Source organism: Lycium barbarum, chromosome 10, assembly GCF_019175385.1.
Source record: "Lycium barbarum isolate Lr01 chromosome 10, ASM1917538v2, whole genome shotgun sequence".
Lineage (NCBI taxonomy): Eukaryota > Viridiplantae > Streptophyta > Magnoliopsida > Solanales > Solanaceae > Lycium > Lycium barbarum.
In genome coordinates this window covers 25,485,154-25,503,381 of record NC_083346.1, presented here as the reverse complement: position 1 = coordinate 25,503,381, position 18,228 = coordinate 25,485,154, and positions in this window count along the sequence as shown.

Sequence of the window (18,228 nt, the reverse complement as noted above, 5' to 3'; positions counted from 1 at the left end):
GTCTAGATAGTCAAAATCCTAAGTTTCATGAAATTCTAACCTCAATTAATCCTTCAATTTCATTATTTATACAAAACATAACTTGTGTCAAAAACCCATAAATTTTGGAATTGAAATTCGTGTTAGAGATAGTTTTCCCAAAGTTTTAACAAGCTAAGACCAGGAAATTTACTCAAAACAAACTATGCTAAATTAGAGAAACTCCATATCCGCCTTAGGGTTTATAACCCACAAAATCTCCATCCTAAAATATAATTTCTAGCATGAAATCTCTAACTAATCAAGGATATAATCAAAGATGATGAGAAACGTACCTAAAGGAAGATTCTTCAAAAACCCCTCAAAATCACCTTAAATCTGAGATGTAAAACTCAAAATATATGGATGGGAAATAAAACTCAAAGCAGAGAAATTTATGGATTGGATTCAGCGATCCTCGTAGGTGTGACACATTTTCAGCACTTGCGAGGTCGCATCTGCGAAGAGCACCTCATAGGTGCGAGCCTCACTTGAAACCTGCCTGATCGCATGCGCGGAAGACCACCCGCAAGTGCGACTCCACACCTGCCCACCCGAGCTCACAGGTGCCAGCTCAAGCCATCTGACCAATTTCACACCTACGAACCAACGCGCAGGGGCGAGCTTGCAGGTGCAATGCACCAAAAACAAGAAAAATATTAAGTCTCCAAATCTTCCGATCCAACACCCGAAACTCATTTGGAATCTCATGAACATAAACTAAACATGCAGTTCTATCATAAAACATGCTACGAACTCGCTCGCACACTCGAACATCTCCAAAGAGGTCGTCTTGACCCGATGTTGACCCAAGTCAACTCAAGAACATCTAACACTTATAACTTCAACCAAAGACGCAAATCACACCCGAACGCCACGGGACCCAAACCAATGACTCTACTAAGTCATAAATGACGTTCCGGACCTAATGAAATCAACGGAACTACGAAAATAACAAAAATACCCCCGATGTTGACTTTGGTCAACTCTTTTCACTTCTTCAACTTAGAAATCTCTAAAATTCTCAAAACAAACTAGAACCCGCCTGATTACCTCGGGAACCGCGCAATCCATCTCTGCAAGTCATAAACTATCAAATGAAACTATGGGAAGGGTAATTTAGGGGAAAAGGGATAAAATTCTTAAAACGACCAAATGGGTCATTACATATGAGCATCCTATAATTTATGCTAAACTTCTGCATTGGCTATATATATAATGTAGCAACTGCCAATGCCAACATCTCTATGCTAAGACCAGTTGTGCACAACTTGAGGGTAACTTCTGGAATATCTGTCAAATCGCTTTTACGGGGAATAATGAGAACAAGCGGTAATATAGGAGAACCTATAAGATTCTTGCCAGACTTCTCTTTGCTTGGGGAAAGATTCTAGAAAACTACAATAACTCTCTCCTTCCCTAGCTTCCCCTCCTCAGAACCCCTGTAGTTTCTATTTTCTTCTTGTTCTTTACTAGGTTTTTTTTTTGTGTGTTGTTTATGTTATGTACGTCATTCTTTTGCAATGTTAATATGTACGGAGAACTAAAGACGATCTCATTTTAGCCACTAAGAACTGAAGAGGGTCAAACTTAGCAACTAAAGCAGGTATATATATTCTAGTAGATGATAACGAAGAGTATCAAATGTGCAAACTTAAAAGGGTCACACTTAATTAGCCAGTAAGAACAGAAAAAGGGTCACATATATCAACTAGATTAGGTGTAGTTTCTAATAGATGGTAGTGAAGAATGCAAAAAATAGGCACTGGAAACTAAAGGTGGTCAAATTTTAGCCACTAAGAATTGAAGAGGGTCACACATGACCACTGGACCAGGTGTAAACTCTAGTAGACTGTCACGACCCATTTTGCGGGTCATAATGGCACCCATGCTACCACCCTGGTAGGTGAACCATCCCCTCAATCTCATTTACTTAAAATAAAAACATATGGAAGTAAAGCTGAAATTGTTCTAAAAATCGTAACAGATCTATATGTGACATAAATGCAGAAGTGCTAATACAGTTACAATCCCAAAACCTAGTATGAACTCGTACAAGAGATTCTAATACTAGTACAACATCTGAAATACTGGGATACAAGTCTCGAATACGAAATTAAAAACTATCTGTGGAAACAGAAGTAGACAGATAATCATCAGAAGGGATCCTGGGCTACAGATCCGGCTAGAGGCTCACCCTAATATCTCCTGATGGAAAGCATTAGAATCACTCTTGAGGTCGTGAACTAGATCCTAGATCAAACTCTGCAATCAAAAAAAAGTGCAGCAAGAGTATTATGAGTACAACTAGCACTCATCTCATCATAGGCGGACAACGATTAGATAATACACATAAGATTAAGAAATCAACAACTAAGCAGATAAGGCAATCAAGAACAGTTGCAAAAGCATACTTTAAGTATAAGTTTAGAATGAGTATATCAAACGTCAAGTAAGCAGTCATGAGTAAATGAATAAATGTAATGCAATGCAGTGTCACACATGCTAGCTCTCCACTCTCGTACACACATGCTAAGGGCTAAGCCTCAAAGTCATGACCAATGGGGACATGCGAAGTTCATGTACCAATTGCCACATAGGCTATCATTCTTACCAATTTCCACACAGGCTATCATTCTTGCCAACTGTCACATAGGCTATCATTCTTACCAATTGCTACACAGGCTATCACTCTTACTAATTGCCTCATAGGCTATCTTTCTTACCAATTGCCACAGTGGCTATCAATCACTTGGTCACCATCAACTAATCATGTATGTAAATGGATGGCATGTCAATGCATTAAATTAAATTCAACAGCATCGCAAGTCATAGAACCAATAGATGCACGTCATGAATGATGAACACAACTAAAGTAGTTAATATTATCCTTCTCTTTACATAAGAAAATTGAGATATCAAGTTACAAGGTAAATCGATCAATAATCACAACATATTAGTAAACATGACAACAATCCCACATAACAACATCCACACCAAGCCAGTTGATTCATCACCACAACCATGCTCGGGATTCAAGTATGCAGCCGTATTTGGAGTATGCGTCGCATTTCAGCCATTTCTGTCAGGTTCACTAGTCGCTCGGGCTGCGAGTAAGCGGTGGCAACAAGGCTCTGTGGCGTTTCTTTTTATAGTTTGTGACTTCACATTTCAGCTCTTTCTGTCAATCTCTCTAATTTAGCTCAGACATTCAACTTGCAGCTGCATCTAGAGTTTGAGGCTTCGCATTCTCCCTCGCATTTGTGCGATTTCTGGAATTTTGTGCTATTTTATTCCCTTTTTGTCCTTCAACTCTTATTATCCTAAAAACATGAGAAAACATAATAAAATGGAACAAAATACTTAACAGACTCCTAAAAATTATACGGAGTGGATGCAAATAGTCCTAAAATCCACGACTTATCAAAAGTCCTAACTCTTTTCCCGTCAATATCTACCATGTACATACGATTCTCTAATCAGAGTCTAACAAAGGTAAGCTATAACCTTCCTCAAAGGTCGAGCAGGAGTCGCGAACAATTAAGCCAATGCCTTCCCCTTGCAAAGAGCCTCCAAAAGATTCAAGTCTATCAAATAAGTACCATATGTTAATATATGAATCTAAGGATACCCATATTACCATACTTTCAAACTGAACTAAAAAACCGATCTTAAAAAATGAGCCCGGGCCTACATGGGAAAAACTAGAATTTTATTTGAAAAATAGTCTACCCAAAGCCTTACTAGTCTAGATCCAAAAGACCCATTTAAAAAGCCATCAAATTGATATCTAATTTAATTTTTTTTTTCAAAAAAAAAAAAAGCTCTCTTAGAATTTAGGGCCAAAACCCCCCAATTTCACCAAGCCAACATAATTTCAAGGTTAAATAAGGGATTAGACTAATGGAAAATACAAATTATGACCTTAGAATCTTACCCCGAGAAGAATCGAAGCCTACACACCTAAATTCTCCTCCACAAGAGCTCTCAACCCAAAATATGAACTTATGAAGCCTAGGTTCGTTCTTTGAAATAAAAGAGTTTTTTTTATCTCAACTATTTCCGCAGACCTTTCACCATAGGTGCAGGCTCGCACCTGCGGGGAAAAAGTCGCAAGAGTGATCGCCAATTAATGTCACACCCTAACCTTATTAGGGTGTGATGGGCACCCGACCCTACATACGGAGTCGAGCGAACCCTCGGACTCTTGTTTCATACATATTTTTTTCAATTTACAGAGCAAATCACATGAAGCATATACTAGGAATTTCAACAGAAACTGAGAACAGACATCGTCTTAAGCGGCCACGGGTATCAAACATATCAAACATATCGTATCAAATCCAGTAGGCAGGCGGAATGTGCATCGCCTGAACATATACACATATACGAACATATAGGCCGTTTAGGCCATCATAGCAAACAGGGCCGCTTAGGACACAGATCTCAAACCAGACCAAACAGAATCTGTAGACATATGAAGCCGCTTGCGAACTGACACCCTGTACTCACGACTTTGTCTGCAAAGTCTCTAACACAAATCAGAAAGTACAGCATATGGATACTCAGGCTCGGCGACACTCCGGAGAAAGGTGGAGCTCGCCAATCCCGCTGAACACCTCCTAGCAGAGTCTTCTGATCATCTGTGTGTACCTGCGTGGCATGAAACGCAGCCCCCCCGAAGAAGAGGGGTCACTACGGAATATGTACTGAGTATGAAAGGCAGGAAACACAGTAAACAGAATCATAATCAGAATCGAAAGTACAGATGTGTAACCGACTGAACCATAATCAGAATCAGAAGTACGGAAGTATAACAGACGGAATCATAATCAGATCCAGAAATACAGAACATAAGTGCGATAAGCAGAATAATAAAACAACTTACTGGGAACGCAGACCATGCATGCCAAGAACGGTATCCAGTCCCTTGCGGGACCCGGGGAAAAAGTGGCGCCGCCCTGCCCTTGGTGCCACACACATCTAACTCCAGAAGTATTGCTCCGATCTCCGTCACACAAATCATAATATCATATCATAATAACAGATCACATGTGGTTCAGCGAACCATAACACATCTAACTCCATAACACATCTAACTTCGGAATTCATATACGGTGTCCGGCCCTCAAGCGAGGAACTCGGAGACCGCGCGCACGATATAAACCGGCCCGGGACTCGGTGAAGGAAGTCATAGCATATGCACGAACAGAGTAGTGAGAAATTTATGCACATAGATCAGAGCTCAATGAAATGATCGAACGTATTATCAGAATATTCGTAACGGACCTCTCACATGGCATACTTTTGTCAGAATGCTTATATCGGAATACTCGTATCAAATACTCATGTCAGAATACTTATACCAATATATCCATATCAGAATGTCCATATCAAAATATTTGTATCAGAATACTTACATCCGAATGCTTATGTCGGAACATTTACATCAAACTTCTTATGTCAGAATACTCGTAGCGGAATGCTTATATTAGAGAGGGCATGCGAATCAGAACAAACTCGGAGTAGTTAAGATAGTTTTTATTAGTAGTTAGAATGATAACCAAAAGTTTCCTTTACTTATCATACGGAAATGAGTCATACAGAACAATAGAGTAGGAGTCGGGGTTAGTGGGCCCACCTCGGGTCAAGTCGAGGTGGCGGACATAACTTACGAACATTTGACTCTATGGAGTCATCCGTGAAAGTTTCAAAGCGATTCTCTCACATTTGTGCAGTTTATGGATGTTTGAATAATTTTCCAACAAAATGTAGAAATTATAATTCAATGTCATTGAATGAATAGTACCTAAAATCCAACTCGGATTTCTACGAGAAGAGTAACCCCCGAGGCTTCAAATCCAAACCTAACATACCTAAGACATGCCAAAAGAAGGAGGGGTAAAGCCTTACATACCTTTTCCGCTTCTTAAGCGTCTCCAAATTCAAATTCCAAACGCTCCAAAATCTACAAATGGTCATGTTTACCAAACATTGATTAGAGCCTTTAGAAACTGAATCTTAAAGTAACAATCGTCTACAGAAATTTCGGCAGCATTTCCCCTGTAAATGGGCCATCCCCGAGAATTCAACTCGGCCAAAAATGCAACAACAGCAAATTCGAGAATTTAACTCGGCCACAATATCAACAATACCAACAATCGATTCAAAACGCATACTAGCATTGGCATCTTCGTTCTACAATTTTCACGGCATTTCAATTATATTCAATTCACATTGTTCACACATCCAAGTACTAATTCAAGATCATTCAACACCATTCAAAAGTATTTCAATCAATCCACAAAATGTTCAAATTATCCCACCATTTCATACTTCACCCGAAATCCCGACAAGTGCAACAAAACTTCGACAACACATTTCTTGCTTCCAAATTCATAGACTATGCCAACAACACACATATTAACGACATTGTCTTCACAATCAAAGAGACGACACCAAGATCACATTGGCTTCAAATCAGCCCGTAACCATTCCAACATCAATTTAAATCATCAAGTCCTCATTTTCATCGTAGAATACATGTCAACAACAATCAAAATACTACATAGAAGTTCATTCATTTTTCCTACACGACATATATACCACACGGCCAAGCTTCAACATTTACAACTTCAACTAAAATCGTCACACTTTCATTATCCACATAGAATTCACAACAACAACAACTAAAACACTACATAAAATCATTGAACCATTGATCCTACCCTCACCCATGCACACGGCCACACCCCTATGTCCATGTTTTCATGAATTTCATTCACTTCTACACACCACAACATTCACAAGCCATCCATAACACATAAAAGGGCATGAATTCTTACCTTTCCTCTTCAACTTCTTCACTTGACTAAAATGCGGAAACGACGAAACGGATGACTTATCTTCCGAAACAATTATGCCACGTTGTAGCGGACCCTTGACTTAGTGGGAATATCACAAGAAAATAATTTTTGGGACAATATTTCTATGGCTTGAATTTCCATGGGCTGGCCGAATAGGCCCTTCTCTTTGCTCTCCATTCTTCTTTCTTGAAGCTTCTTGAAAAATGAAGAATTCATGACCTCCTTCCTTATTTATCACATGCATAAAATTTAAACATGGGCTTGGGCCATTTTTAAGTGCCATGGTCGGCCACCCTTCACTTTGGGCCTCGTTTTTTCTTATTATTTTTTTTGAGCCCAATTGGTTGTGGCTAATTTTGTAATTCCCGAAACTAATTTCCGAAATTTCAAATTTTGCCCTCGGCCTTTCTCCATTTTTCCGCATCAATGTTTTTCATGAACACCTTATATATAGAACAAGATCAAAATATGGCCTTGTCTCTAACTTGTCACAATTATTTCAAATTTTCCGAATGTGCGAAATACGGGATATAACAATTAAGGTACAACATGCGCAGGTACAGGGAAAAGTCCGCCTATGCGCCCCCCTCCCCCTCCAATCCCACGATTTCTCGCACCTTCGTACCAAACCCAGCATGTGCAGTCTCTTTCCTACAGGTGCAGTTACACTAGCACCAAAATAATTTAATTTTCACTAAGTCCGGTCCAACACCCTAAACTCATTCGGGACCCCATCAATAAAAACCAAACATGCTAACTCATCAAAAATCATGTTACAAACTCGCTCGCTCATGCGAATTTCCCAAAAGAGGTCGTCTTGACCCGATGCTGACGCAAGTCGACTCCAACCAACCAAAACCAACATTTCCAATCAACACCCCAAAACGGACCCCTCGGGACCCTAACTAAAGGCTTAACTAAGTCAAAAATCACCTCTTAGACCTAACGAAACAATCAAAATTCAATTCCGGACACAATTTCTGAAACGTCAACTGTTGGTCAACTTTTATTCACTTATTCAACTTAGAAGACTCTAGAATCCTTAAAACCAACCAAGATTTGCCCTATATCCTCGGGAACTGCACCACTCATCCCTACAAGTCATAAATACAGAAAAGAGACTACGGGAAGGGTATTTTAGGAAAAAAGAGTAAAATGCCTAAAAACAACCAAACGGATCATTACATAAGATACCAATTAAAACGTTCATCCTCTAACAGAAAAGAAACAAAGGGAAGGTACCTAAATCAGTAAAGAGTTGGGGATATCCACTACACATATCAATCTCGGTCTTCTATGTAGCCTTCCTAACTGGACGATGCTTTCACTGCACATTTATTGAAGCTATCTCTTTTGACCTTAACATCCTAACTTGCCTATCCAAGATTGCTACCAACTCTTCTTCAAAGGACAAATTCTGATCAAATAGTATAGAGTCCCAATGGATGATATAAGAACCGAGTAAATGGTATTTCTTCAATATGGAAACATGAAACACCGGGTGAAAACCCGTTAAACCTGGTGGAAATGCTAACTCATAGGATACCTCATCAATACGCCAAAAAATCTCAAAAGGGCCAATAAAACTCGAGCTTTACTTGCCCTTCTTCCCAAATCTCATCACATCCTTCATGGGTGAAACATTTAATAGAACTTGGTCACTAACCGTGATCTCCAAATCATGAACCTTCCAATTCGCATACTCTTTTTGTCTACTCTGAGCAACAAGAAACGTCTCCTGAATCATCTTCACTTTCAAAGACTCTTTCAACAAATTAGTACTCGAAGGTCTCACCTCGAATGCGTCGAAACATCTCTTACCATACAAAGCCTCAAATAGACCATATCAATGCTCGAGTGATAATTGTTGTTGTAAGAAAACTCTGCTAAGGGCAAAAACCGTCCTAATGAACACCTAAATCAATGACACAAGCCCGCAACATATCCTCTAATACCTGAATAGTCCTCTCTGACTGACCATCTGTCTGCAGGTAAAAAGTTATACTAAGATACAACTGAGTACCCAATTCCTTCTACAAAGTCCTCTAGAAATGGGAAGTGAACTGAGTGCTTCTGTCTGAAATGATAGAAATGGGCACCCCATGCAATCGGACAATCTCCCTAATATAGATCCTGGCTAGCTTCTCCGATTTGTAAGTAGTCCGAACTGGAATGAAGTGCAAGTACTTGGTCAATCTATGCACGATAACCCGAATAGCATTAAACTTTCCCAAAGTCTTTGGAATTCCTACCACGAAGTCCATAGCTATCCTCCCCACTTCCACTTTGGAATGAGCATCCTCTGAGTCATACCACCTGGTCTCCAATGCTCATACTTAACATGATGGCAATTCAAACACTGGGAAGCGAACTCAACTATATTTGTCTTCCTCCTACCCCACCAATAATGTTGTCTCAAGTCACGGTACATCTTTGTAGCACTAGGATGGATAGAATACCTGAAATTATCTACCTTCTCCAAAATCAACTTAATCAAACCATCAACACGAGGAACGCAAACACGTCTCTTTATCCTCAAAACTCCCTCTCCATCAAGATTCATCTCCTTGGCCACCCTATTCAATACCTTATCTCGAATCTTTCACAATTTCACATCCTCAAATTATTATGCCTTGATTTTCTCCAAAAGGGACGATCTCGCCTCAACACAAGCAGAATCTTACCCAATTTTGAAATATCGAGTCTGGCCATGCTATTAGCCAAAACTGAACCTCTATAGCCAAAGGATGCTCCTCAGTAATCAAACGCGCCAAGCTACCCATACTCACTACCTTTCGGCTCAACGCATCCACTACCACAGTAGCCTTGCCTGGATGATAAAGAATAGTAATGGCATAGTCCTTGAGAAACTCCATCCACCTCCGTTGTCTCGAATTTAGATCCCGCTGACTAAACACATGTTGGAGACTACGATGTTCCATGAATACCTCATAATAAACTTCATAAAGGTAATGCCTCCAAATCTTCAAAGTGCCTCCAAATCTTCAAAGCAGATACGACTTCCGCGAACTCTAAGTCATGAGTGAGTTAGTTCTTCTCATGGACCTTCAACTATCTCGAAGCATACGCAATCACCTTACCTTTTTGTATCAACACACAACCCAACCCAATTCGAGAAGCATCACAATAAACGGTAAAGTCCCCTATCCTTCCACAAACAATGCCAAAATCAAGGATAAAGTCGATAAAGCCTTGAGATTTTGAAATCTCTCCTTACCCTCATCAGACCATGTAAAAGCTACATTCTTTTGAGTCAACCAAGTCACAAATGAAACAATAGATGAGAACCCCTCACGAAATGAAGATAGTAAATCGTTAAGCCTACGAAACTTTAAATCTCAGTCACCATGATGCCTCAATCTTCTTGGGATCTCCAAATCTTCAAAGCAGATATGACTTCCGCGAACTCTAAGTCATGAGTGAGTTAGTTCTTCTCATGGACCTTCAACTATCTCGAAGCATACGCAATCACCTTACCTTCTTGTATCAACACACAACCCAACCCAATTCGAGAAGCATCACAATAAATGGTAAAGTCCCCTATCCTTCCAAAAATAATGCCAAAATCAAGGATAAAGTCGATAAAGCCTTGAGATTTTGAAATCTGTCCTCACCCTCATCAGACCATGTAAAAGCTACATTCTTTTGAGTCAACCGAGTCACAAACGAAACAATAGATGAGAACCCCTCACGAAATGAAGATAGTAAATCGTTAAGCCTATGAAACTTTAAATCTCAGTCACCATGATGCCTCAATCTTCTTGGGATCTATCATGATGCCATCCTTCGACACTGCATGCCCCAAGAATGCCACCGAGTTAAGCCAAAACTCACATTTTAAAAATTTATCTTACAATTTCTTCTCTTGAAACAACCTAAGTACTATCCTCAAATGCTTCTCATGATCTTCCTTGCTACGAGAGTACACCAAGATGTTATCGATGAAGACAATAAAAAATTCATCCAAGTAGGGCTTGAAGATCCCATTGATCTAATGAATGAAAGTTGCAGGGGCATTGGTAATCTCAAAAGACATCACCAACAACTCATAGTGACCATAGCGGGTCCTAAAGGCCATCTTCGAAATGTCCTCTGTTGTAATCTTCAACTGATGGTAGCCCGGTCTAAAATTGATCTTAGAGAAGATTGACGCACCCAGAAGCTGCTCCAACAGGTCACCTATGCAGGGAATCAGATACTTGTTCCTGATTGTAAACTTGTTCAACAATCAATAGTCGATACACATCTGCATGGTACAGTATTTCTTCTTCACGAATAGTAAGGGAGCACTCCAAGGGGAAACACTAGGTCTAATGAACCCCCTTACTCAACAAATCCTCCGACTGCTCCTTCAACTCTCTCAAATCTAACAGAGCTATATAATAGGGCAGAATAGAAATAGGGCGAGTGCTTACTCAACAAATCCTCCGATTGCTCCTTCAACTCTCTCAACTCTACCGGATCTATATGATAGGGCAGAATAGAAATAGGACGAGTGCTTGGCTCTAAATCAATGCGAAAACAATATCCAATTCAAGTGGCATACTAGGCAAATATGTAGGGAAAACCTCCCAAAACTCACTAACTAGTGGTACCGACTATAGGAAAAATGCGCCAAGTAAACTAAACACCCCTTATCCACCAACTTCCTCACCAGAAGGAATAATATAATGTCCTTGGGAGCAAGGCTAGGAGTACCCGTCCACTCTAACCTCAGAATGCTTGGCATGGCAACGTGACCGTCTTGGCATGACAATCTAGAATCACGTGATAAAGAGATAACCTATTCATGCCCAAGATAATATCAAAATCTGCCATGATGAGGAGCACTAAATCTACCCAAGTATCGTAACCCATGCATGTAATCACACAAGACTGTTAGACTAGATCTACTACCGCATAACCTCCGACAGGAGTAGAAACACGAATAGGCACATCAAGTAGGTAACAAATCATATCAAAACTCGTAGAGAAATATGTACAAACATAAGAGAAAGTAGAGCCTGAAGCAAATAATATTTAAGGTGCCTGATGACACACCAAGCTAGTAACTGTGATAACCGCATCAGAAGCTTCTGCCTTTGGCCAGCCCGAAAAGAATAGCAGTGAACTCATCTGCCCTCGAACTATGTACCTCAACCGCCACTATGGCCAGACAGAGCTCCACCCCTGGCTGAATGTGATCCGCTCTTGTCGGGCTAATGACCACTCTTTCCAGACTGATAAGTACCTCTACTAGGCTGCGAACCATTTCTACCGGAAGATCCACCTCTATTAACAAATGGTGATGAAGCTCTGCATGCAAAAACTCGAGATCCCTGCTGAGCTCTCCCCTGCCTGGTCTAGGACACTCCCTCACGAAATGCCCTGTGTCACCACACTCATAGCTAGATCTGGCCGCAGGGCTATGGAACTAGTATAGAAGAACCATAATACCTTTCCCGATCTGATTGTCAGGTATAAGAACCTCGATAAATCTATGTAGAACTCAGCTCACTAATCCCCGAAGGGCCACCTGCTAAAACCTGAAGTGTTGATTGAATGGGGTGGCCAGACTGGTATCGGTGACTGATATTTGGCACAAATATCTAGATTTAGTGTCATTTACACTTTACTTCTTAGCACTTTCATCGCAGTTTTGAATGTGAATTGTTGTATATGAGCTTATATTGGTATGTTTATATGAATAGGTACAACAAGGACCAACGAAGGGTATTCCGGGCAGTTTTGAGTAACTCCGAGGCTGTGTACGTCGATTGAACGTTGCGAAGGAAGTTCCAACACTTGAAGGCAAAATCTGACCACTGAAGGGTCTCATGCGCTGGCCATGCGCCACACAGCCAGCGCACAAAAACACCATTCCTGAATCTCAGACAGACCATGTGTTGGTCATGCACCGCACAAGAAGAACATAAAGGAGGTTATGCGCTGGCCATGCGACGCACAGCCATCGCACAAGTGGCGTCAGTTGTCCTATTTAGATCGGGATTGGTCCCACTTATCTGATATTTGCCCTAGCTTATAAATAGCCTTTTTTACATTAGAATAGACGACTTTTGACCTGGAGAGAGTAGGAGCCTCCGTAGAGGCCGGAGATTATTGGGTTTATTCTTTTCTTCTCCTTATTACTAGTTTGTATATTTTCTTTGAATGATATGCTGTTTTTCCTCCATCTCTATGTGGAGCTAAACTTCTCGTTCTAGGGTTGTGGTAAACCATGATTATTGATGTTTGGTGATTATTTCTTATCTTAAAATGAGTTGTTGAGTTTGATTGCTTCTTTAATTCTATTCATAATTGCTTGATTGTTTGGCCAACAGTTAGGTTCTATCGACTATTTAATATACAAGCTTGGGAAAGATGTTGTTAGATTAGAGAAGGATTAAAGAAGGCGTGATCTGATTATCCCGACAGTTGGGCTAGGATTTGTGGCTAGGATAGGAATATACCTAGGCGCCGCGTTCAATTAAATACCATAAACGAATTGCGTTCTTAACAAGTCAATTCCATAGGAATATAAGCGGTGAACAATTTTGAATAGGCGAGTAGTAGTTCCGGAGAATACTACGAGAGTTAATAATCCGGTAAATTAGCAATCGTCAACAATTCATATTAAAGGGAAATAGTTCGAAAACTCAACAGGATTGGTGAACCAACCGCAACCCTGGAACATTCATCTCATTGATAATATAAAAACTCGTTCTTTCTTTGTTGAAGTTCACTATTTGTCTCTTTTATCTTCAATTAGTTTATAACTGCAATCTTCGAATTTCATCTCTTGTATAGATAATTTGGATAGTTTAATTTAGTTGACGGTTAATCATAACTCCTTGTGGGTTCGACATCCGATTTCTAAAATCACTAATCACTATATTACTTGTACGACTACGTATACTTGCGTATGCGTTTGGACGCAACAAGTTTTTGGCGCCGTTGCCGGGGAGTTAGAAATTAACTGTTTATCTAGGTTCTACTTTTCTTTTTGTCCATTCAAGTTTTTTTATTTTTTTTATTTTTATTTTTTTAATTTAGTAGTTTGGATATCTTTCTTGATATGGCATCTTGGAATAAAAATTGGTCGAATATTGGTTGTGCCTATTTTGGTGATTCTTGTCTGATTTGTGGAAGACCCCACCTGTGGAAACACTGTCAGTCATAATATTTTCGGGAATGGGTTGTGCGCACCTACCCAATCCTTTGAGCGGAATGTTTGTAGTATAGGCGGTGGTCAAGATGGCCATTGGAATGGTTGTCCTAACTCTTATTCCTCATCCCCGAGCCCCTATTATGATCCTCTTGTTGTTTGTGATGTTAACAGGAGTAATGAAGTGGAGGATACAGAGAGTCTTGCTCGGGTTACAGATATGATGAAAAAAATAGTGGAGCAAGACACATTAATAAGAGAGAAAAACGCAGAACTAGAGAAGGCCATGGAGAGGATTCGTGCCATACTCACAGAGATGCAGGCCGAGTCTGAAACTTGTAATCTGCAAGTTACAGGCTTAGCCAATACCCAAGACGAACCTCAAACAGAAGAAGAGAGTGAGTTCCTACAAGGAGATAACTTCGAAGAAGCAAAGATAGTGAGCCAATCGTGGCTAGCGGAACAAGCTCAACAAATGAAATTTCATGGGTTTTTCCGCGATGGACTCACAAACATGGTGACACAATTGATTGAAGTCAGAACAGAGCTCAGACAAGAGATAGACAAATTTGACTCAGATATCCATGACCTGCAAGCTCTAATGAATAAAAAGGTTGAGATGTCTGATGCCCAACCACCAGTTGTTGTGGATACTGGCCTACTTATGGAGCAGGAAGAGGAATTCCAACCATTCGACCAGAATATTGTTGATGATGCCAATGTTGAGGGGGTGCATATGAGTGAGGATGTAAAAAATAAGGCAGTTTCGGAGTTGGGGCGTGTTGGTCCTCATTCTAAATATTTTTCTACATTATGTTTGGTTGGAGACATGGAAATCGAGCCCTCCAAGCTTTTGGAGAAGTGTATAAATAAGGAACAAGACCCTTATATCCTAAAATTTGCCACACCAAAAGGGCAAAACGGCATTCCTCACTTAAGGGCCAAGAAATGCAAGATGCGACATCTATTGCTTGGTTCCTTTATTTTCACACCACCGCCCCAGGAGCGGAGCAGAAAATTTGATGCAAAATTAGGGGCGCAATTCATATCCTCAAGGTGGAGGGAAAAGTGGTGAAGTTGATTCACGTCGTGCCACGACGTTAACTAAGGCGCTGGTTGGGAGGCAACCCAACTTTTGTAGCATATATGTTATGTGTGTGTTTATGTTGCAGGACCAAGTAATGAGCAGGAACAATAAATGCTCGAAGCAGTTAATGAAACAGCTTCAGGTTTGTGTGTGTTATGCCCATGCGTCGCATGGCATTCGCACAAGGGGTAAGCAGGCCAAAATTTTGGCTAAGTACAAAGTTCAGAAAGGGGTATATTGTGCGCTGACCATGCGACGCATGGCCAATGCACAGATCGGCCCAGTTCTAATTCTTTTAAAAAGAATAAGACACGGCCGACCCCCCACTTATTCCTCACTTCTCATAAAACTCCTCTCTCTCTAAAACAACTCCCACCCGAACCCAAACACCAAAACCCTTCTCCCAATCCCTTCCAATTCCAAGGAAAGTAGTGTAAATCATCTCCTCCACAACACAAGGTAAGAATTCGTGTGTTTTCATCAATGAAATCCCATTCCTTCTTTCCCCTTTTCGTTGGGTTGAGAGATTGATCAACAAGGGCTTGTGGGTTGGGCGAATTTGGATGGATGTTTCGGTATTGTGTTGTTTGTAAAGAGTGTTGGATGCTAGAACAACGATTCCCAAACATAAGGGAGGGCTTTACAACCCTCCATTGTTGCAAAACTTCAAGGGGTAGTTCTATGCCTACAAGTTGCTTGATAAAAATTCCTCAATTAGCAGGTTCTTTATGTCTTGAGTGGTGTCTGGAGTCATATGCATGATTTTGAACGTATCGTTTCTTGAGAGGTTTGGTTGCTAGAATTTTGAAGCATAAGAAAATGGTGGTTTTGAAGCAGCTAGCATGACTTTCAAGAATTGACTCAATGAGTATGTTAATGCAATTTCGAAACCTGCATATACACTGAATTCTGATGTAGACCTATTTGAGTGGCATGGCTAAGTAAAGTACTAGGGAATGTATGATAAGTGGTTGCTCGAGGGCGAACAAAGTCTAAGTGGGGGTGTTGATATTTGGCACGAATATCTAGATTTAGTGTCATTTACACTTTACTTCTTAGCACTTTTATCGCAGTTTTGAATGCGAATTGTTGTATATGAGCTTATGTTGGTATGTTTATATGAATAGGTACAACAAGGATCAACGAAGGGTATTCCGGGCAGTTTTGAGTGATCCCGACGCTGTGTACGTCGATTGAACGTTGCGAAGGAAGTTCCAGCACTTGAAGGCAAAATCTGACCACTGAAGGGTCTCATGCGCTGGCCATGCGCCGCACAGCCAGCGCACAAAAACACCATTCCTGAATCTCAGACAGACCATGCGTTGGTCATGCGCTATACAAGAAGAACATAAAGGAGGTTATGCGCTGGCCATGTGACGCACAGCCAGCGCACAAGCGGCGTCAGTTGTCCTATTTAGATCGGGATTGGGCCCACTTATCTGATATTTGCCCTAGCTTATAAATAGCTGTTTTTACATTAGAATAGACGACTTTTGACTAGAGAGAGTAGGAGCCGCCGTGGAGGCCGGAGATTATTGGGTTTATTCTTTTCTTCTCCTTATTACTAGTTTGTATATTTTCTTTGAATGATTTGCTGTTTTTCCTCCATGTCTATGTGGAGCTAAACTTCTCGTTCTAGGGTTGTGGTAAACCATGATTATTGATGTTTGGTGATTATTTCATATCTTAAAATGAGTTGTTGAGTTTGATTGCTTCTTTAATTCTATTCATAATTGCTTGATTGTTTGGCCAACAGTTAGGTTCTATCGACTATTTAATATACAAGCTTGGGAAAGATGTTGTTAGATTAGAGAAGGATTAAAGAAGGCGTGATCTGATTATCCCTACAGTTGGGCTAGGATTTGTGGCTAGGATAGGAATATACCTAGGCGTCGCGTTCAATTAAATACCATAAACGAATTGCGTTCTTAACAAGTCAATTCCATAGGAATATAGGCGGTGAACAATTTTGAATAGGCGAGTAGTAGTTCCGGAGAATACTACGAGAGTTAATAATCCGGTAAATTAGCAATCGTCAACAATTCATATTAAAGGGAAATAGTTCGAAAACTCAACAGGATTGGTGAACCAACCGCAACCCTGGAACATTCATCTCATTGATAATATAAAAACTCGCTCTTTCTTTGTTGAAGTTCACTATTTGTCTCTTTTATCTTCAATTAGTTTATAATCGCAATCTTCAAATTTCATCTCTTGTATAGATAATTTGGATAGTTTAATTTAGTTGACGGTTAATCATAACTCCCTGTGGGTTCGACATCCGATTTCTAAAATCACTATATTACTTTTACGACTACGTATAGCTCCGTATGCGTTTGGACGCAACAGTGACAATGCAAAAATTGCCCCTATCCCTAGAAGAAGAACTACTAAAGCTACCAAATCAGCGAATCCTCCTGTCTTCAACCCTACCATGAGCCTGAAGCCTTACTGACTCGACCTCAGTAGCCTGATCTACCATGGCCTAGAGTGAAGCCCCAACTACTAGCTGTAAAGTCGCTAACTTCAACAAAAGTGTCTAACCCTTGACGAACTGTCTCGCTCTCTCTGCCTCGGTGGGGAGTAACTGCACTGCATATCGAGCCAAGGCATGGAACCTAGACTCATACTCCGTGAACGATAGCCTTCTCTGCTCTAAGGCAGTGAACTCATCCTCCTTCTGTCTCTCAAAGTTCGTGGAACATATTTCTCCAAAAAAAACTGATAGAACTAGGTCCAAGATAAGAGAGGAGACCCAGATGGTCAGCTGTCAATGTAGGATCTCCACCGTATCTTCGTATTCCTACGAAACGAGAAAGCAATATAGTGAACTCCATGCGTCTCCACCATACCCAACTTGTGAAGCCTTTCATGACAATCAATGATGGACTCATACGCGTCCTCCTCAGGGGTACCATAGAAACAAGCAGGCTTCATCTTGGTAAACCTCCAAAACAAATCCTGCTCTTAATGAGTCATAACCGAACCAGCAATAGGTCTAGGAGCAAAATCAGATGCCAGAACCTCGTCAGTATAGGGAGCCATAGCACCAGCAAGTTGTGCCTCTGGGGTCTGGAACTGCTCGAAAGTCT